General features: G+C 36.7%; 1 protein-coding gene across 7 annotated transcripts in view; it reads right to left on the reverse strand.

Annotated features, from left to right (window-relative positions):
- The window catches only part of XRCC4 (X-ray repair cross complementing 4), a 196,245-nt gene that overhangs the window by 73,287 nt on the left and 99,415 nt on the right, over positions 1-23,543 (reverse strand). The window contains exon 8 of one of the 7 annotated variants that reach the window (XR_010886987.1): positions 1,195-1,376. The exons of the other annotated variants lie outside the window; for them this stretch is intronic. The gene's annotated coding sequence lies outside the window, so the exon portion shown is untranslated. The remainder of the gene's footprint in view (positions 1-1,194; positions 1,377-23,543) is intronic. 7 annotated transcript variants of the gene reach the window in all.

Below are 23,543 nucleotides of genomic sequence, written 5' to 3' on the forward strand. Positions count from 1 at the left end.
GCTATTATGGTAACTTCCCTGACTACTTCTTTCTGTGCATTTTAGGAAGGTTTAACCTGTACATGGATGAAAGACAGTATAATTTGAGATTCAATACCAAAGATTTTCACATGAAAGTAAATAATGGGTCCTATTTCTTCATTCCTTTCAAATTTGTTATCCATCTTTACAGAATGGAAACAGGAAGAAAATATGCAACCCACAAGTAATATTTTAATTTTTTCTCAAAAAAGGTGTTTCTGATTCAGAAAGCCATTAAATTAAACCTACAAACACAGGCTCCCGACAGCCAACTACTGCTTGAAGTTAAGCATATACTTAATTATCAGAACCCTCCTAGCTTATAACAACATTGCACTACACTACATCAGAGATTTACAGATCTTTGCAGAGTGACAACAGGTATTAGCTGATACGTTTCTAAGTCAGAAGCTAATTAACAGGTTTCAAAGTCCAACACAGACAAGGTACACTGCCTGTAATAAATGTTGAAAAGGGTTAAGTTACAGCCTAACCTTCCATACTAAACTTTAACTAGCTCTGTATACTGTCCCAGTGCTAAATGTTGAAAACATGTCAATTATTGTTAATTACTGTTTATTGATGACATATTCAAAGTAGTATACCTAACGCTTATATGAATACTGTTCAGTATATATATTTCAACATCACTTCCTAAAGGTAACGCTTTCTTAATTAATGCACAAAATAATTTATTGTCAGGAACCAACACAGCAACAAACTTAAGTAATTTGATTATCATAGTTCTTATCTTCCTTGCTGCCATTCTCCTCTCACACTGTCTGCTCTTGCCAAAAAGTAGATCCAAAGGTTAACTACATATACAACGATAACGCAATGCTGCTGTTAAATAATGTCTCTGTGTTTCTACTTGTGTAACATTTAATGGTTCTCCTTAGACAGCAGCTCATGCTCAGCATAGCTTAATGTTTAGATGTAAATCCTGTTTGTCTTCCACAACGGTCCCATTGATGCTCATGTGAGAAAACAAAAAAGAAATGTTAACCTTTGTAGCATACTGCATTTATGCCTAACCTCAGGCTGGGAAAGGGTGTCAGTTCTGTACTAAACATCTCAGTTTAATCTTTCCCATGAAAACAAATTTTGGTCTTACGATCTGTTAAAGCAAAGCAGAATAAAAGATATTCACCTAAATGATTCAAGTTAACTAACCTCTGCAGTAAAACTGAGAATTTCTATTGTGAGAAAATTTCTTTTAATGATACCAAGAAGGCAGCTTCTCATTCAGGTAGTACAAAATGTGATCTTATGATGGATAGTAGTAGACTGTTTCATGTATAATAGTAGATCGCCACAGACTGTTTTTTTTAGCCATGCTACGTCTAAGGTTAGACCTGCGAATGAAAAGATGACATATGTTTGAAGCTCGGAGTATCAAGCATCACCCACTACTGCTGCTCAGAAATGAATCCCAATAATGGATTTACTTATAGTTTTTGACTAAAAGTCAAACAAAGCTTAAGCAAAATAATATTCATTGCTTGACACAAAAGCACATGCAATAATGGGAGATAGTCTTGAATATAAAACTTGTTTTTCATTCTGAAAATTCCTTCCTTTCCCTCTAAATTTAATGAACATTTCAAGAAGTTTTCTTTACCTATCACTAAAATGTTTCTTGCTTTTATATTATTTACTACAATATGAATGACCATTATGCTTTTTAGAAAAATAGTAGCAATTTAAGTATAAAAAAGGGTGCTGTATGAAGAAAGCCAGTTAATAAATCCCATAAAACAACAAGTGCTGATCACATAAAGGAAGCGTTCCCAATATACAACATACCTTCTGCAGGTGAATAACTGCAAGTAATAAGACTGATAAGAGAGTAAGAAAGGGAAACATGATATTGTTTGGTGGACAGACTAAATTAAAATTAAATTAAAAACACAGGATTATGTAGAGAAGATTTTAAAGTGAAAACTTAAATATCTTTATTTGCTTTCGAAGAATCAGAATTAAATTAAATCAATAGTCCTATAAAGTTGGGAAAGGGAAATAGAAGACATCTCTCCACCAACACAGAAAAAATGCCAGGACCCATTCTCCGAGTCTGAGGACAGTCGGTATACACCACCTTGCAGCCACACAGTAAAATCCTCCTCCTTCCCAAAACAGTGCCACCTCTTCCAAACAGTTTGTTGAGTCTCCGGGCAGCCAGGTTCTGCCTGAGGAGCTGCCTGGCTGTAGCTGGTGCAGAGCAAGGTCACGCCAGGGACGTGCTAACGGTGAAATGGTGGGGACAACTGTGCTCGAGTGCCAGCTCCGAGGCCCGTGCCCTGGCATTACTTGGTTTACAGGCCATAGCCAGGCGCGCTGTCCTTTCGAAATCTAGTCACTCCATGATATGAGCAAGATGGGGGATGAGTGAGGCGAGGGGACAAGGCACACACAGGCACTCACTCGCCGGCCTTTGCCCGGCTGCCTGGTTTGCTAAGATAGATGCTTAACAGAAGCTCTGTCAGTAAATTTAAGTTCAGTAACAAAATGTCAGTGATCTTCAACATTCAGAGAAAACAGCAAAGAACCTAAAGAACAAAGAATCTGAAGTGAGGGACACCTTCCAACTTTTCCCAGTTTACTAAAAGAATTAGAACAAGGTTTAATTTATTATTTTTGCATTATTGAGAGACTAAGAGAAAAGAGCGCATATCTGACATCAGAACGAGATCTTTATAACACTCATATACATATTCATATACATGTGTTTTCATATATATATATATATATATATATAAAAACACTCTGCTATAATGTGCTTTAAGACAGATTAAGCTTGTACTTTCTTGCTGTAAAAAAGATGTTTGAATTAAGAATAGTCTAGCTCTGCCAAATCTAGACAGACCTTGAAGGAAGAGAATGTGAAATGTCAAAGCACAGGCTGTGGAGACACTGTGATCCCTGAAAAATACAGACATTTAAAAATTAATTTTTGTAACTTGGTTGTAGATGGACAGTCCAGTTGTATTTTAAAATATTTATTCTCTCTCAGACTTTTGCATTACTTTATTTTAGTTTACAAAAGTCAATTGTTAAAAAAATGAAACAAAACAAAAAACTGAATCCCTCAGACTCACCTTGCAGTTGGAAAAAAATAAAACTTCATTCCTTGTACATCATCACCTGTAATGAGAATTCTACAGCTACAACTTATATAATTGTTAACAACAGTGCTGCCGTTACATAAGAGAATAGAATCTAGATCCTTCTCTGACTAAGGCTCTATTGTCATAAAAGGACTAAAAAACTGTACTAAAAGCTTAGCTTTGCCATAAAACATGTATAGGGCATAAAGCAAACAAAATTTGAGTAGAAACATTCCAAATTTAAACAATTCATTTTCCTACAATGACCTAACTTCACACACGTAGAAAATGTACTCTGAACATCTGTACTCCTAAAAGCTGTAGTGCCAACAAAAAAACTAGTATTTGATGAGATTTTACATATTGGAAACAGTCACAGACAACTCTTTCCTTCCCTTCATCCTGCTAAAATGTAGAACATTAAGACGTAACTAAGGTCATTCAAATCTGATAATTAAATTTAACGAATTCACGTTGTGCAGAATATCTAGTAAAGCTGTCACATTTGCTTAGCTAAACTGTCCCTTGTAGGCCCAGTTTGAAACCACGTATTCCAATAATATTTTGCACTCTGTGGCCAACTTTTAACACAACATAGGTGAAGGCAGAATCTGGGCCCTGCTATTTACAGTTGAAACAACATCTTAGTGTGCTGATTTGCTTACACTTCTAACCTGTTGGTAATTAGCATCAAATATGCCATACGATTTTTTCAGATACATTTGTCTCACTTGATTCAATGGTTTTCTCTCTCTCAGCGTTTATATTGCTCATCATGCTAAGTTACATTAGATTGGGAAGTGTGTGCGTGTGTGTACACGCGTATGTTTGCACATAATTATTTATTGGTGGTCAGAATTTTTTTCCTTTGCAAATACAGCCATATAGTTATAGCTCTCATGGGGTTAGTCTGACTGTTTATAATACATAATATTAATTCTAGCTTATTCACTCACCGCCAAAAAAGAGATGCTGCAAAGGGAAGCATGTTTGAACAATGTATCGCTATCAGATCTATGCTATTAAATTATCAGGACAAAAAGACAATGATAATTTTTAAAATAATCATCACTATCAAATGGATTCAACAACATTTAAATTCCTTGTGTGAACCACAAATAAAATGCATTTATCATTCTAAAATTGCTTTGCTGACAAAAAGGAATTTGCATTTAGAAAAAGAAATGTTTTGTCTTTGGATTGGAACAGAACAAGGAAGATTTACATAGGACATGGACACTTCATCCTCAAGATGACACTGCTCTGTATTTAAATCTTCTATCCCCGAGATTTTTTTTTTAGAGAATACTACAAAAATCTGTCAGTATTATTTTCTGTTCTAAATGAAAATTTACTTGATTCCATTCTCTTCAGAGTAATAAAGGACTTGTAAAAAGTGTTATGAAAATTTGTTCATATTATCAGATATTTATGCTATCATAGGTCTACTAAATTCCTCTGAGGCCCACTGTTTACTGCATTTTCCAGCTGAACTTGATTCTGTTTAAATCCAGGCAGCATCTGTTGCTCAATAAAGTTATTCTACTGAACTTCTAAGCTCTACTATCCCACTTTAATGAAGCAGATGATTTAACTTAAAGTCCCTTGCTCAAGGTTCATTTTATTTAGTTTTAGAAATCACCAAGTTGCATATAAAACAATTACTGCCGCCTCTGCTTCTGCCTTAGCACAGCATTGGTGCTGATAAAGTAGAGTGAAAGGGGACAAAGTGCTCACAAACCCATCACCTAAAGAGCACTAGGACAGCTGCTCCCCAAGCCATGAAAAAAAAGCAAGGGAACAGAACTCATCACTTTAATCCTTGACTATAGTGTAACTTCAGTAATTATGCAGTTTCTCCATCTCAGCCTAATTCCTGAGGGATCACCATAGCCATAGCTGATAATTAGCATCTCTGACATTCTCAGCAGAGAGTCTCCTAAATGAATGGGTATGGAAATGACCATGTATCTCACTGATGTAGGCAATTCCTATAAATTAGGATTAAGTCATATTTGACAGGCAATTCAGGAAACACCACTTCTAACCACACTAAAATTATCTTAGATACACACATTCTGGCCATAATCGGGCATTTTCTTTTTCCAAGAAATAGATCTATTTAGATCATTCAGAGATCCAAAATTAAACATATATATTCATGGCTCATGCATATTCTTCAGTGAAAGTAACAGGAATGCGTCACTACTTCAATTTTAGGAAAACAGTAAGAACCATACTCCACTCCTTTTGTTCTGTTCTACTTTATATTTCACTCTTTGTATAAAATTGGATATACTGTACCATAATTCCCTGGGGCCTGAAGGCAGTCGAGACTGCAGTTCTATAAATTCTCTGTCAGTTAGTTATTAATGTTTATTTTTATAAAGAATATCTCCATGGTAAGTGTTTATGATGACACATTTTAAAACAACTCCAGCAAAAAGTTTAGATCTAGCTATACAAAATTTATAAATTGTATCCAGTTCAGTAAGGAAGTTTACATTTCACCCTGCTAGACTGCATTACCACAGTATCACTGACAACATGTCCTAAGCCTTAACATGTAGACTCTTCTGTTTGCAAAGCCAATTCATTTTATGATATCACCTTTTTTCAAAGACATTTTAAATACAATTCTTTTCTTTAATTAAAGAAAGCTTATTTCAAACCTGCAGGGAAAATTCAAGTTAAAATAAAAATTTAGTTAAAATAAAGTTTCCTCCTCAACGCTTATTTATATGAGACAACTCAGTCCTCATCTGTTACCAGTTCATATTGTCTTGAAATTAGATGGCAAAAAAATTCAGGCCAAGTTTGACAAGCAAATAAGAAGTTTGGTAAAGAAGCATGAAAAAGTATCTTTTCATATATCAGAATATCGGGAGAAGAAAGGAAATGTGTTTTCACAAATATCTGCAGAGACTCTGAAGGAGCACATTAATTTTAATCATAATAACCATGATCTCTTACAGAAACCCACCTTTTAAAAATACTTTGATACGGGATATTTCACTGAGCAACGCATATTTCATTAGATATTAATTTTCAGTAACCCAGAATAATGTATGTTGCTAAAATATTTTAGTAACACCATAAATCTAACAAAGTCATTGGTTTTAAACATTTTCAAAGGTAATGATTTGTAAGTATCCTAGTAATTTTGAAAATCCTCCTTGTATGTAGCATACAAAAATTTCTCCAGTCCCTACAAATTAGTACCTGCCTTGCAATATAACAATGAAAGCTTTATAAGGTGCTCAAATCTTTCCTGACATGGGTCGCAGGTAGAGGCTCCGTTATGAAGTGGGGAAAGCTAAGAGATTGTAATTTTGATATCTGAAACCTAAAGATTAAAGTTGCTTTCCCTGCTTCATTTTTTGTGTGCGCTTGACAGAACCAATGAAAACGTTGGTGACTCAGATGCTGTTTGTGTCTTTTGACTAGCCAAAGGCCGTTCAATGAAGAGTTAGGCTGTGCAGTAACAGCGTGCTGCAGCCTTTCGATAGTCTACTGAAAGGCCAAATTTATTATACGTAGTCTTAGAAATCCTTTTCCATTTCCAACTGTTGAACCTTTTTGAAATTCTGTACTAATAACAGCCTGATAAAGCTAATTTGTGTACCATGCTTGGATGGATACATGGTCAGCTAGCACACCAGCACGTACAAGTTCAGACAAAAGCATTTAAGCAGTCTTCATGTGAAAAGGTTTAGATGAGCTCACTGTTCCGGGTGTGCCTATTTGCTAGTCATTCTCTGGACTCCCTTGATGTTCTATTTGGATCATCTGTACCACCAAGGGTGGAGGTAGGAAGTTTCTGAATGGTGTCCCCAGGAGACATTAAACAACATGCAGGTCAAGTAACCAAAACAACAAAACAGGCAGATAAAAGAATTTTAAAAATGAAGCTCAGAAAAGCTTTGAAAAAAAACTTCTGGGCCATGATCTTTCAATCCATGTTGAGGTAATGGAGCCTAAAGTCATTTTTCACTAACCATATAACATAGATACCTTGTGACTGGAATTCCAGCTAAAATTGGCATCATTTTTCCTCCAGTGAATTGTTCTGATGTCTGTAGTTTATATTGCTGAGCCCACCCTGTTGACCCAGGCCCTTGCACTGACAGTGTTGGGTTTCCAAAGATCAGCTCTAAGGTTACCTCATATGTCAGGTAGTATTTCTCATATGTCTAACCTCTAGCTGTGTGGAACCTGACATTTGAAAGCCAGTCCTAAAGAAGAGTTTGAACACTGGTAATTATATTAATTATTTACTGATTGCAAACCAGTGAGAGATTGCTTTGTTAACCTTTGTGTAAAATGATCATTTATAATGCTATTTAGGAAGGGAAGATAAAGTAGTATAGCTGTTTATGAGCACTTTGAAACTGAGTTTCTGGATTAATATTAATTAATGGAAAACCTTATGCTCCTAGAATAACAATATTTAAACCCCAGAAGTAAGGAGAAGTATATCTACTCCTGTGCTAACTTCTTCACTTAAAATCAGTATCTCTTGGACAATGAAATATATAACAAACTGAAAGGATTTGTGAACAGTAAAGCCTTTTGACTTTTTTCTTCCTTTTAGATGAAGTATTAGGTTGCTCTTGTGCTTCAATAGTCTTTAGATTGAACAGTTTGCCTCCGGGGGGAGGAGGGGGGGGGTGCAAGCTGCATTCAGACCATAGCCTACCTAATGCCCCAAAGTTGCTCCACAGTGCTTTGAAATAGCTGGAGCTTAGATTCTTCTGCCACAAGAATGATTTCTTATACTATTAAATAAATTTTGAGGAAATCAATGCAATTCAAGGAAAGGCACAAACTGCAATAACTCTGGAAAATGGACATTATCATCCTGCTGGCATTTTATAGTGAATAAATTATTAACCTTTCCTAATAACTTCATTGTATGATATCTACTAAGGTACCTGAAGATGTTTTCAAATATATTATAGATTACCATTTTTTGGTATGAATATTTTCACTTTAGGTTGAACAAATGTTTCAGGTAAAAAATTCTAAAATAAGAATCTGTATTTAAACAGGAACTATGCCTGTCCATGTTTTACTAGATACTAGTAACAGTACAATAAAATTTAAACAGATATTACATGCATTACATGCATTTATATGGCAAAATATACTCATATAATGTGTGATCCTATCTGTTTTCTATGAGAGACAGAAAGACACAGATTTCAAGCTTAAAAACCACTTACTCTAAAAGTTAATGACACTAATGATGTCCTTATCCCTTCATAAGGATATGCAATTTTAACCTTGGAACACAAATCAGCTACATTAAAACTGACCTTACATGTGAATGTACATAATTAATGATTGAATAAAGCTGAATCATTCAAAATTTCATCATCAGAGGAAAAATGTTGAGAAAGCCTTAAAGGAGTACAAAGAAAATGGAACGTCTCCTGCAGTTTACACAGTGGTTCTGTATCACTAACAATGTTAGCGGAAGTAGTCAAGAGTGGGTAGTTACTCAGAAAACTACTAATGTTTTTTAACTCGAGTTTCCCAATTCTAATTCTGTGTATGGTTGTGGTGACTAAAAGTCATCTTCACTAACAGCTGTTCTGTAGTTCATGTGAAACTATACAGTTTGGTCAAGCTCCCAGGGAATATTTAATTACTGGTTACTTGCTGTTGCTCAAATGATACTTAAGTACCTAAACATGGATAAAATCTCCTAGAATCTGTAACTAGAAATTAAGCTTAATCATTTATTCCCAACACTCGTACTCTAGCATTCCGCGCTGTGAATAACTTTGTAAGGATCAAAGTTAGCTAATGGACAGGGTGCTCATCAGGACGAGGTTTCTACCCCTGATTCTACTAATGACCTTGAAGAAAAATTCATGCTTCAGTTCCTTATGTGTGAAGCAAAAGCAATGTTTATTTTGTAAAATATCTTTATGCTGAGGACCATGCAAGCCTGGTCCAAAGGACACAGGCATCCCTGTTAACCCCAGAAGAGCTAAGTATTATTCCCGTAGACACTTTCTGGTAATTGTGGTAAAGCACAAACACATGGCAGGTGAGGCAGGTAGGCAAGCAGGCCTGCTGTGCAGGGTTGGTTTGGTTCATCTCTGCCCAGCACTCCTGGAGCTGGGACTGCTGCGACACGTGGTTCAGAGGCATCAGCCCACACTGCACACCAGCACTGACCCCACAGGCAGTGGCGGGGTGACAAGCAGGAGAAGGCAACAACAGCAGCCCAATATCTGCATGTATGCAGGGCCTCTGGAGGACCAAGAGGGCAAGGAGGCCAGTAGGCTAATCCTGCATGGAGTAAACAGTGAGTCTTGGGGCAGGTAGGCATGAGGAAATAGCCGGTTTGGTCAGGTGAGGCTTGGTCACAAATAAGGTTGGGATCTAATGGCCTAATGAGCCGTTCCAATGGTCAACATGACTCTTGAGCAGCTGAAAGATCATAAAATGTTATAATCTACTAGTCAATGTGATAGAAAGAACCTGAAAAGGTAAAGTCCAATGCAAATCAAACAGGATCAAAGTCATGTCAGTATTATAAGCAGTAAAAATCAAGGAAATAAATTTAGATACTAATGGATCAAAACTCTGCATTGTTTTTTTTTTTTTTTTGAAAAGTAAACCTAAGTCCCAAGTGTTTCTCTTGAATACTAAAGTGAAAAACAGGAAATGAGACTTGACTCCATGATACATCCTTGGAAAAGCCTGTGCTTTGCTCCAGAGTCCTGCGAGTTTCAGCGATGACTACCAAAAATTTTGGGTGAAGCACAAAAGATTTGGTACTGCCTTCTTTTCTCATGGTTGTCTTTTTCATCTTTTCCCCTCTCCTCTTTCTTTCTGCCTTTAACTAGCCTTGAGATAAAGTTAGTGCACTGAGATGACCGATAAAAGGAGGTCACTGCCCAGAAAGTGACTACATGAGGTCCCTGACAGAACTTTAAAATGAGACCTAACCCATTCCTTCTGAAAGACTGGCTCAGAAAAGCTGGTGCCCTACCTGATAACCTTCCTACAGAAGGGATTTCTGAAATATATCTCATGCTTTTTGTATGTATATACCTATCTTTCCAAATTTAATATGTTATAAATTCTTTATTTTTATTGTATATTCTTTTTACGTTGTACAACCAGCTCTTCCAAACTCTGGCATGCATTTTCTAATGTTTGCTATATACCAACCAAGAAAGTTTGCCTGAGGTCTCTAAGGTCATTTGCCAGGAACAAAGTTCTATTTACATGATTAACTTTCTGGACCCATCTATTTCTATTGAAAGTAACAGAAAACCTCTACAAAATCAAAGACATACCATGAATAGTATCCAGAAATAACTGTTAGCTACCTGCTTTTTTCATATGCAGTGACTTCTAAAAGGCTTTTCATGCTGTGAATTTAAAGACAGCATTTAAGATGTCATTATGGCATGTCTTTATATACTGCTGCCATTAGGGTCTTCATAATGGATTCAGAAATGATGAACATAGAAGGTGCATGTGTCTCAGTCAGACATGACATTAACACTAACGTTTTTATGGCAGATGCACTGGCACAATTTCAATCAACATCACAGGATAATTTTGCTGTGGAAAATGCTACAGGTAATTTGGGTTATTCTAAGAGGTTTTTCTTCCTGAGAATACAGGCATTTAAAGAAATTCAAAGATCTCAAAGAATACTTCAAGAACAGCAATGCATTAATATTTATTATAACACTTACTGAGCAATGCACATAGAAATGGATAAAGATAGGCCATATGATACATATGTTGCACAATTTAAACATTTATTCAACATTTATTAATCCATCATAAATGGATCATAAAACTTCTTATTGGAGCCGAGACCTGAGTTTACATTCTGACCTGCACTGTGATTCTTCACCAGGTCCCTGGCCACCTGCAGAGTTCTACCAATCTGCCTGGACTTCACATGCATGCAACATCACAACTACACAGGTCACAGCTGAAGACACAGTTAGAAAGGAGTTCAACTCCAGAAGCTTTACCCCACATTATGAAATTATCTATGAAACACATTGTTACTGTTTTACTTCACAATAGTAAAAATGAATGACAAGAGAATATGGTAAATTGCCTGGCCCCAAGTTAATCAGACCATAGAGATATAGAGCCAGGGAGGAAGATGAAGTTACTGTGTGGTGTAGGGGTAGAAGTCACAGCCGGAGCTGTTATACAGAACAGACTTTGTTCCCCTGGGATCTGCTAACTCCAAGATAGTCTTCCCATATGGTGAAAACTCCACTTTTCGATGACAAAAAAACAGGATCATGCCCTGAGCTGCGCTAATGTTCCATATATCCTTCCTTGGCCAAAGTCCCTACAAGTCACTAATGCCAAAAGACACTATGCAAATCTCTTATTAAAATGGAAAAGACAATGTTTTTGTTACCAAAAAACACAAAACAATGTTTATTCAAGCCTAGGAAGCATACTGTCTTCTCCTGATAAACAATCTTAGTACCTAGTCTTTCTGATGTTCAAATCAGTCTTTTGCAGAGTGCAGCAATCTGAGAAATTATTTACAGTAGAACATAGCTTGGACCAGCAAAGCTTCATTCAATTTCTCTGCCCCTCCCTCAGTAAGCAGTGATTCTAATAAATGAGGAAATTATATACAGGGATAATATGTTGGCATGTAATATTTTGTTGGCATGTAATATTATTATAATATGTTGGCACTGTAATGCTAATGGGGGATCATTAAAAAAGGTAATGCAGTCTCTAAGTAAAGAGAGCCTGGAGAAAACAATGTAAATGCACACTCCTTTCCCCACAACTGCTCAGCTCAAGCTTAATTTACAGACATCAAGGTTACCAGAATAGTACTCCAAAAGTCGGGAGCCAAATAAACCTCCTTTCCACAGGAAAGGACAGGAATATATGTGCAGATCATCCCATGTAAGGGAGAGGAAATGCATTCAGATTGATTATTTTGTTTACAAGACCAAAAATAACTTTGAGTTATTTTTGAGTATCTGAAATAAGAGGTAGGGGAGTGTTCACTTTAAGAGAGAACTGTGAAGGCATCCAAATCAATTCAGCAATTAGCCATGGCAAATTGAACACTTGTTTAACTGATGACTCCAAGAACAACTTCTAGTTAAAAAAAACAAAAAACAGGAATAAATAGCATATACACTGCTTCAGATTAAGAAAAACAGAATGTTAGAACCAGCAGACAATTTAGTTTAACAGACTCCTTCAGAGTGAGAAAATTTTTCCTTTGGCACCTTGCTGCAGGGAGAATGAAGGGATGAATCACTGAGGTAAAGCAGATACTAAACTCTAGTGAAAGAATATCATAAGACTTAATGATTTCAATGAGAATATTAGTGGGTTATTTTCTAGGAAATTTTGCAGAAGAATAGTTAGAAAGCATACATAATTTTATAATGACATTTTCTGAAGAACTAAGAAAAAAATGTGTTTCAGGCTACAAAGATGTAGAAAATTAAGTTCAGTAACAGTGAGAAGAATAAAATCATTAGCTTTGATGGCTGATGTGTGGGTTGACACAAAGCCATGACAAGGTTCTATATTAGAACAACACTGTATCATTTGATCTTAGCTTCTAAGAAAAAAAATAAACCTAAAACAGAGAACCTTGGTATCATATCTTCTTACATTACAGACTACATCCTACAAGTACTCCAGCTATCCTAAACTGTACTCTTATTTCTAAGGATCAAGATGTCATAATAATGTTGATATCCTCTAATGTTAGAATTTTTGCCTTTAAATAATATTATTTCTAACCATCATCATACTTGCCTAAAAGGATGTTTGAGAACCTATAGTTTTCTTCATGTGGAATGGATTAATCATTATTATATCAGTATAGTTGACCTAAAGAAAAAATAATAATAAAATCACACCCAGTACCCAGTTTCTTTCCTTGTCTGCTCAAGTTTAACCAATATAATCCTCACAGTAGTGCCCTCAGTCCCATGCTCACTGGTAGCAATATTTTGGCAGCATGCCTCCCAGGAAAATCAGCTTTGACTGGACTCCTCACATTGTAGAATACTACGCATAAGATCAAGAATATCAGAATAAGGTTCAAAAGCAGAGAAAGATAGATCTTCACCAGCATATACCTCTTGTGTATAATATCCTCTCTGCTGATTAACAAAAATGCATTAAAACATCCAGGACTGAGTACAAAACACTAATGTGAATAATGGCTGTCAAGATGACTAACACTTATTACATATTCAGTGTTAAACACTCTGGCCAAAAACTGAGCCAGAATAAATCAGAATAGCCCTTCTGGAAGTTAGGAGAGCTATCATGAAATAAACTGATTGGGAATCCAGGGTATTGCTGCAGGACAGCCTGCTGGCGATAGGCACAACACAAAGCAAATGACTAACTGCACGTTGTCCATGACACACAGTCATTTTAAATTATATTTCCTGAAAACGCAGCTGAATAATCTGATTACCTGGGTAGTATTTGGAATCTTTCTTGACCATTTTTTCCTCTTAGAAGCTACACATAATAATTATTTTCAAAAACGTATACCAAAAGTTTTATAGCCTATTCCTCATTTTTTCCCCAAGCTCTGAATTAGCAAGGAAACAAGCATCACCTTGACTATTCTGTCAATCATGCCACTTTAATTTCTTAACACACCCTACCCATCACTGGATATTTGTCAAAGTCCAGTAAAGAAATTCCATTTCATACAATGAATCTTTTCCAACCTCGAAAAAGTCACGGTTGCTTGGTCAGATCGGCTTGAGGCGGACGTTCCCTGCTGCTGCGGAGCGCTTTGTGCAACTGATCTCCGGAGTCTCGCCAGCCTGCACAGCCGTACATCAACACCGCCATTTCAGAATGGTTTCAGTGGTATAAAAGAGAAAATACTATGTACCTTGATGATTTACTTTCAGTAGCCTTTACTACTAAAACACCTGCCATTTTCTCTAAAACTATTTTTACTAATAACACCAACTGTGTTGATCTTGTTACCCAAGGATATCTAGAGAAAACAAAACCATCCCCTCTTTACCAGAAACTATGATCAGAATCTTTCCAAACCATAAATCACCAGGTGAGCTCAGCAGGTTAAAATGCTGCTTTGTCTCAGAAAATTATTTTAAAGTTTCTCAGATTCCTATTCAATGAGACCATGATTTATTCTGAAATGCTGCCACAAATTAAAGCAGTAATATACCTCTGAAGGGCAGCAACGGCAGAACAAATTCAGCTCGAGTAATCAGGATACGCAGGCAGTTCAACTGTGACACACTAACAGCTGGAAGGAAGGGTCTGCTTTTTGTTTTGCCTTCTAGTTTCCTACCCCAGATACAGGATTTAGATATATGACATAGGTCAGGGTTACAGAAGTTAATACACTGGCACAAAGATAAGGGTCAAGACTGACTACTGTTACAAATGTGATTTCACTTTTCTTCTATACTACAGTATTCTAGCAAGCCACATTAAAGAGAGGGGAAGGAACAGCAAAGCAGTTTACACTCACCAAACCGTGGTGCCACTTTTTCCTGTCATCTCAGTAAAAACAAAAGAAACCCAACCCATAAACCAACAAAACCCATGAAGCATGGTCTCTTGCTCCTGCAAATGACTGGAAACAGCTATGGTTCCTTCACACAAGCTCATAAAAGAGCTGCAAAAGAGTACCACAAATATACTATCTCCCCCTGCACCAGAAGAAGCCTGGGAATTAGGGGCTCTCCCTCAGTTTGGCTAAGGCCCGTCTTCCCCCAGACACATACTGGGATCTCCCCTGGGCCCGCTCGATTCATGCTGGCTGAGCAGATTCCTGCTGACAGATAGCTTCCTGCCCCAAGGGAATTTGCCAGCAAGTTATTTTTAAAGCAACTTTGCATTGTTTATGCAGAGAGGATTCTCCTCAGTAGGCAAGAGCATACAGCCCTACTAGGGCTACAGCCTTACAAAACTATTTAAAATAATACATTTAAACAATAAAATATCAACAACTCCTGAAAGTGACGGTTTATCTGGATGCTCAGTATAGCTCTTTTTAATTTTTAGGCCACTCCAGCAAACTCAGTGACATTTACAGAGCTGGCCTTTCTTTGCATGTATATGTAAGACATTTTAATCCCCTAAACATCAACCCAACCCCACAAAACAAAGAGTACACTGAGAGATGATACACTAAGAGTTGGATTAGTGCCTTGTTGCCATTTAGCTCCAGCCTTAGCTACCCTGTCTTGGGGTAGTAGCAGGGGAAGCTATACAATCAGCTCCTCTCCTCAGCCCTCCAAGGTTTTACAACTCCTTCTTCAATGGTCCAGCATGAGATGGACAACCCCTCCTCCTATCCAGATGTGATGGAAATGATGCTTGTCCCTGAAGAAATGTATGATTTTCTACCTATCGCTTTGCTAGATTATCAAAATATAACAATGCCACAGAGCTGATCAGAAAGTCCTTAGACATTTAAGCAGCTTTCTCATATTCACACGACTAGAATCAGGGTTTTCTTTGACTAGGCAGGTCCTAAACCAAGTAAGAAAGAAACCATCAGTAAGCAGTTCAATAGCCTCGAAAAGTAATATAATTCACCCACATGAGAGTACACACAAAAGCCCGATTATGGTTTTGACCTTGCTGAATGCTTTGTGAAGATTACTGACATCAGTCTCATGGTCCAGATATTTTAAGAAAAGCTTGCAAGCACTGACAGTCCTTGAAAATTCTCCAGTGAGAATCTTCTAATCCTTGCCATGTTTAACAGGCAGGAGACACCTGATTCAACATGACTCATGACAGAGGTCTGATTTCACCTTTGGTCTGACATAATTATGTCATCGAGTTGCAACACTTAGGGTTAGCTACTCAGTTTAACTGTTAGCTGTGCAGCACCGCCCTTCATTTCTTCCTCAGAAAAATCAGTTTAGATGCATGCAGGTAGGAAATCAAAGAGAACATTTCCATCATTTATGACTCATCTCCATCTCTTACTACAGGGAGAAGGCAAATGTATTCACGTCACCATTGCCAAAAATCTGTATCTGGTTCTTGGTGGCCAGAAGCACTATTTACATCTCTCTGGGAACTAAAAGCTTCAGCCGTACATATATTAACTAGAAATTTCAGAACGGAAACAGCTCTCTGTTCCCTACTTTGACAAAAAGATAAAACATTCTCATACAAAGAACCTCATCTGCACAAGCTAAGTGCACAATAGCCACTTATGCCTCCAGGGCATCTGGAGAGGATGTGTATTTAATTTTCCTCAGTATCTTGGAGGCAGCTTGAGCTCATTTAGTGATTTGTTAATAGTTTCACTGCTGACAAACACTTGGCAGAATAAGTTCCCTGACAATTTCCACAATTTAATTATATATTTTTGAAACACGAGCATAGCTTCATTTTACTTATTTTTGTTAAGGCACATGATAAGGAAACGAATGACATGAAACATTATAGTAATTAAAAATTCATTTAATCTAAAAGTCCATCCACATTTTACATCTATCCAAAAGTTCCCGAGTTTCTAATCTACTATACAATTCAACATCAGAAGCCAAGCTATTTTGTCACTAAGTGTAGATCCAGATTTCTACACAGGCCCAAAGTCTTGGCTATCAAACAGTCCAATACAAGAGCAACTATAGCTATATTCATCCAAAGTGACTATTTCAACAGTTACACTTACCAAAAAGCTAAGCAAACAAAAGCCTAACTTATCATCATCCTCCAGCTGCCATTAAGTCAACAGCCAATGGCACTCAGATCAGCAGTGAAGTTATTTCTGTTTCTGTACCTTCTTCTCAAGAATCTCCCTGGTTCTGATGAGCATTCATCATTTACCCCTCCCTCCTTTCTCCTCATTTTCCCTCAAATCTTTGAACTTTCTTGCATGGAGAATACTTTTCAGTAATGTTTTCTCCTCTGTTTGTATTATATCTCCTTTGACCCCAGTGGTTACATATAATTGCTTTTCAGTAAGCCAACTCACCACTTTAGTAAGAGTCCTGAAAATCCACCACATAGTTCTTACATGCCATCTCTCAACACACAGAAGACTGACAACAAGAGTCTCAACTGGTATAAGTCAGCAATAAATCACCACTCAATTACCTCAGCATCTGACTGCAATAATTCAGCCGGAATCCTAAAGTTGACAGCTAAATTGGGTGCTCTAAAGCCATGACAACTCACCTGTTAACAGTCTAAACTTCTTTTAAGGAATAGAGACAAGTTAGGCCAGAAAGAATTTTCTGCTCGAAACCAAGGTAGGTGACAATATTTGAGTTGACCTTTTTGCTGAATAGAACAAAATTCAAATCAGAAATAAGTTATAAATAGCTTCAACTGGAGGACAGGTATCAATATATTTTTAATCTTCTACATAAAGGATCATGTCTCACTGAGCTGCTGTACAAATAAGTAGCACTGTTTTGTAGGGAGGCTTGTTAAGCACACCTTGCTACACAGCTTAAAACAAGTAAGCACTGCAAACCACGACTCAGATTTGCTGTTGTCAAATGCGGAAGTGAAGGAACCAAGTTTTCAGGCAGCCTACAATCAGTTTTAGTTAAAGAAATCTGTGAATAAGTGACAGACTTTAGCCAGGGAACAAGCAATGAATAGAATGCCTTTAATGCTAATTTGAACTAAGGAGCAATGTTTGAATAAGCAGCAGATAAGGGTTCATCTTTGAATACAGATGAAAGCCGAAGCCAAGCAGCCTGTATAAACGACATTTCATAGTAAACAGATAGGCAGGTGATTTGTCAAATGAAAGCCCTTTGTCATTAAGCTTTGTTCAGCACCACGACTGAACATAAAATGAACTGTTATGCTGTGTTGCAATGATATCCCAAGAAAAGCAGCCAGGTAATAACTATAAACAATGGAGATCTATACACAGTTCTGCTTTGTGGGTTTGGGGGTGATCTTTTTTTTAAAAAAAACTGGCAAACAAAATGATTTGCTACCAAGAATTCTGTTCATACTGTACATCCATTTTTTCTTTCCTGAATCAATATGGTGTTTCTAGAAATCACGAGAAAAAATGCTGCAAAATTTAAATATTTAGAACAACAGAAGCCATTGGAAGCAGAGGACAAATTACCTTAACTAACAAAGGACATCTAATGGTTCACAAAAAGTAACTGCCTCAGCAAAACAATATTTCAGTGAGATTTTTCTAAGGTTGCAAGATTTTTCTAAGGTTGCGAGATTTTTCTAAGGTTGCCTGTGGAGCCCTCTCCTTTGAATTCCCCTTCTTACTGCACACAATCTTGCAATTAGATTCTCTCTCATATAATTTATTCTACATGTGCTCTTTCAAATACAAAGGCATACATGATGTTATCTGCTTCATTTACATTTCCTTTAGCACTCACTGATCAATGATGCAAGAAGCCAGTGTCTCAGTTCTCAGGGAGGTGTCCCAAATCTTCTCCCTTCTGTTCTGAGACATATTCCCTCCATGCCTCTTAGGCCATGAGGCACCTTCAGGGAAACGACTAAGTGTTTTTAGCATGTGTTTTCCCTCTTTAGCTCTTCAAAAAAAAAAAAAAAAAAGCAAGGAAGCTTTTGCTTTCATCAAAATTCTGAAAGTTTTGTTTAAATTAAAAGATAGCATATAAAATGTTGTGATGCTTAAAGTAGATGTGATGAGCTACTAGTGAATCATTTAGTTAATTATACCATTTTCTAAAACAGTGGAAGCTTTACATGCAACTAAAGAAGTTAATATTTGTTGAGGTGTAATGGAGTAAACTGCTCTCTAGTAGGGAAAAGACAACAGCTTTAACTTATGTTTAAATTTAGCACATTTTGTTTTAAATTACTTTAAAATCTTCAACAACTAAGGTGCATTTAAACAACATGGAAACGCTGGAACTAAGGTACAAGAGCTTTAGGAAACTGAGCCAGAATCCTGTATCACACATATGCAAGAACTACTGAAGGTTACAAATAGCTTAACTACCTTGCTTCACTTAGCACTGCTCAACTTGTACTCTAAAGATTTCTGATGACTTGCATAGCACGTTTCCCAGTGAAGGACTTAAGGAAATTGCTAGCAGTCAGATACTCATGACCTGACCCTTCTCTCCCAGGAACCTCGGTAATGAGTATCCCTGTGAGAATTCAACCCACGCCTATAGATTAAAGAACAAATTTTTTCCGACTAAGACAACAGATCTCAGTATGGCTACATCTCAGACAAACATTGCTCTTGCCCTATTGAGATGGTTGCAGTCTGCAGGATCAGCAGATGGAAAACTAGGGACTCCACTGTGAAAGCAGAAGCAATAGTTTAGCCAGGTAAACAGCCCAAGCAGACCAAAGGTCTCAGCTACCGCAACAGAGCTGGGCTCAGCAGCCAGAGCACTACTGCAAGCTACTCTCCTATAAGTCCTAACTCTACTTTCTCTTTTTTAAACAAACAGGTTCTTTATAGAGCCAAAAATTAATTTACAGCTGTGAATGAGTTAAAAAAAAAATGACTTGGCTGTAGGCAGAAAGTACATGGTGAGAGGAGAATGAAGAAAACGCAAAGGAAGGAAGGAAGTGGAGTAGTGTCAAAATTACACATAATCTTCCTCTGATTTGCAAAAAGGTGGTGGGAATATGAACCAATATTTTTATCATGAAAGCCTATGGGCTTTGTGCCTATGGGATTTGTGCAGTATCAGCAGTTTTAACTAGTAGTCTATGGACCTCAGATGTGAGGAAGAAAATTACATCAACACAAAAGACTGGTGCTAAAGTGAGCTTTATATTAGTTTAGTCTCTCCTTATATTCCTACCTCCCACATTTTACCCACCCAGTCCCTCCCTCCTCAACTTGCATTTACTGTTTTCCCCATTCAGGCCCTGCTGCTTTCTGAACACAGCTAAAACTGAATACAATAGCCTACTCTGTACAAGTCTGAGCATGAGAGATTTGAGATTTTTGGTCTAACTGCAATTGGTTACATGCAATAATTTTTCAAGCTTATTGACTGATGAATTTATGAAATCATGGAAGTCGCTTGGTCATTCTTGAAACTTGAGATTACTAGTTATCAGCACAGTCACCAGCGAGGAAAGTGTTCGGGCTCTCCTATTTTCACTTTTGTGCTTACTAAAGAAGTTTAATATTTTTACTAAATAAAAAATAAAAACTCTACTCAAACAAAACAAAGGAATGCCCCCTGAAGTAAAATGGGGGACACCTGAAACAGGCATAGTAAATTGATTTTCTGCCATGGACAGCAAGGCTGTGGACTAATTTGCTTTTGTTTTTCAAAAGATTAGGGCAGTTATTTGGTTAAAAGAGGCTGAGAAATACTGTTATGGAACAACTGTGGCAATTTTTAATTTATACTATATTCTCAATATACTCCAAAATATTGGATCGTATAAACATACATTAACATATCCTTTTTCATTTTAACTATGCTGTCTAATTCTAAATGCAGTTGATATCTACTATAAAGGGGTAAATCCTATATTTTAATCCACATTCCTTAGAAAGGACATTTACAAATGAACACTTATTTTAATTTATATTTACATATTCAAACATATGCACGAGTCTCCAGAAGCAATGGGTATCCAGCAGCGCATTGGGCACCCAACTTCTGTTTGTAAGAAGGGAGTGACAGTGTGGCTTTTTATAAGCTGACAGAATTTGGAATGATCATGAGTTATTAATGAATAGTTAATGATACTTTTTATAAGCTCTAAAGAAAGAAAAGGTTAGCATCTTGACTCCAGAGATACCTGCCTGGGCAAAGGTGAATTACTGCATTTGAATTTGTGAGGAATACAAAATAAGGCCCAGTGATTTCAGTATTATGATTAGTCCCAGGTGATCAGGATCATACCTACTAACAGCTGTCTCAGGGGAATAACAGAAAAGATGTCAATAGTTAAGACCTGTGAATTGGGGATGAAAAGTGCAGAAAGACTAATTCATCTCTCTGATCACAATTTTCTTTAAATCCATCATTTTCCAAGTAAAGTTAGGTCTTTAGTTTCTAAGACAGAGGAGTTACATTCAGGATACACAGACCTATATTATCATTCTATCTGAAGATACAGCTGTCAGAGATTTAATCTATCCACAGTAAAAACTATCCTGTTTTAGAACATATATGGCAAATATTAGAGATTTGTTTTGCACCTGTCTTCCTATACATAAAGCTCTGAATCTCATGAATTGACATTTAGCTAGCTATAGAGGGTTGGGAGTTGTCACAATAAATGTGTCATACCAGAGTAAAATAAACAGGACATTTAAGCATTTATATAAAACAAATGCCTGCATTTGTAGGCATGTGGAAATACATTATCTCTGTTTCATATATATTGGGTTCTAGTCTCCCCCCTCCCCTTTCAAAAGCAGAATACAGAGTTTATGATTCTCTTGATTTGGCTTTATATCTTTTGTTCCCTTTAATTTATACAGTAAGTCAAAGCACTAATAAGATGCTCCTGACAGTTTCAATTTTGAGAATGCCTCTCCCCCCCATCAGGTCGCACGTGAGCAAGCCATCTTTCAGAGGGTCTGTAACATAACGTTTGATCACCCTGAACACAGACTTTTTAACTAATACCTTTTTCATGAGATGCTTTTGCCTATTGTATAAATAAATGAGCATAAGTCAACAGGCTAATGTTAATCTTTAAAAACAAGCCAAGTATAGCTAAACACTAAATATAGCTAAATTAGAGTAATAATTATACAGGCCTTTTTTGCCTATTGCCACTGATTTATTGTATAGCCATTTTTTCCCTTCTCACTAAGTTTTGCAGAAGCCTTATCTTCTGCATGGAACTTTGTATAATACTACATACATTGCATACATGACTGAGGAAAAGGGTCCTGAGGAGAGCTTTTCATCATGAAGATGAAAAAGAGCTTCCCAGCTTTCTAGTGTGATGCTCATCAAAACAGCTTTCCAATAACTTTGGCATCATGCCAAATTATTTCTGTGGAAATTGTTCATCTTTTAGGATTTCCATTAATTAAAACAACCTTTTAAAATATATTTTTATGTCCTTATGTCATCTTACTCTCAGTATCCTTTAGATTGATATACATGCCACTTCGTTGATGATAAAAGCTAAAGAAGAGAGAGGGAAGTGATTTTACAAGAGAACATATCACTCAAGATGGAAATAAATAAAACCAAAAAAAATACTGAGTAAAATAAGCAGGATGGAAGAGGAGAGAGGAAGGGAAGAAGGGAAAAAACCAAACCCACAAAAACTTGAAAAGTATTACATTCGGGACTTTTAGCCCATGGAGTGAAGGAATTTCCTTCCCCTTAATCAATGGCTTTTTAAAAGTTCTTTTAAAATCCTTCTCTATTCTTATTTTATATAGAATGAAGATTTTTATGTTTTTGTAGATCTGAATTATGTTTCCAATCAAGTGTTCACAGGACTTTAAAAGACAACAAAAAGGGCTACAGGAAGGAAAACCAAATAGGGAAATCAACTTTTCAATCTAGCAAAGACCTAATTGATCCACAGAACAAAGTTTAGTTAAGAAAAATTCAGGTTAATAATAAGGATGCATATTTTAACTTGGAAAAGTAATAAATCGAGGAAATGACCATAGGTAATGGTGCAATCTTCATCAGCTTAGCTTTTTAATGAAGATAGGCTGTTTGCTCCAAAGAAACATTGTAATACCAATTGGAAATAATTCAGAGAATTATTACAGTCATTGTTACACAGGTTGCCAGAGCAAACGATGACATTGCTTCTCTTCCAGCATTTTTGTTAGAAAGAAAGCAACATTCAAAATTCAGAAAGGGAAGCTTGTCACTGCATAAAATCAGTGCAAGTAAAAAGCAGAGAAAGCTTTTGATTGCTTCAGTCGCTGTCAGCCACAACAAAACATGCACAAAACATGACGTTTATGAAGACAGAATAATCATCTTAAAATGAGAACTGCTGTTTTAAAATGTGCACATAGTCACAGGTTTCAAGTCATTCCAGGAAATTTGGCTTCAGTGTGCTGCTCATTGAACACAAGATTCTCTAGTCTGCAAGAATCAACAGCATCCGGCTTTTGTTGGTTGCCACTGATATGTAGTCTCTTCAACAGCTCAAGATAAGGCCTTTTATTCAAATGTTCAGGATTATAGAAACTTGCTATCAGTACCACTGCAGGAGCTATTTTTCTCAAGGACCAATACTTCCCTTTGATGAAAGGATACTTCTCTATCAGCTGATACTGCTAAACCCAGATCAACTCGTTTCATATATGTCCATATTTCTGTGAGGAAAGGGAATACAAATGCACTGTGTTATTTTCATTTGTATTGTTCTATTTTACTTCAGTTTGACATGAAGTATACTTAAATATGTTGTCTTGCCTTTCTCTCTGAATTACACGTCTATGTAAAACTATTCAGACACCAAAAGTAA

This window comes from Apteryx mantelli, chromosome Z (genome assembly GCF_036417845.1).
Source record: "Apteryx mantelli isolate bAptMan1 chromosome Z, bAptMan1.hap1, whole genome shotgun sequence".
Classification (NCBI taxonomy): domain Eukaryota; kingdom Metazoa; phylum Chordata; class Aves; order Apterygiformes; family Apterygidae; genus Apteryx; species Apteryx mantelli.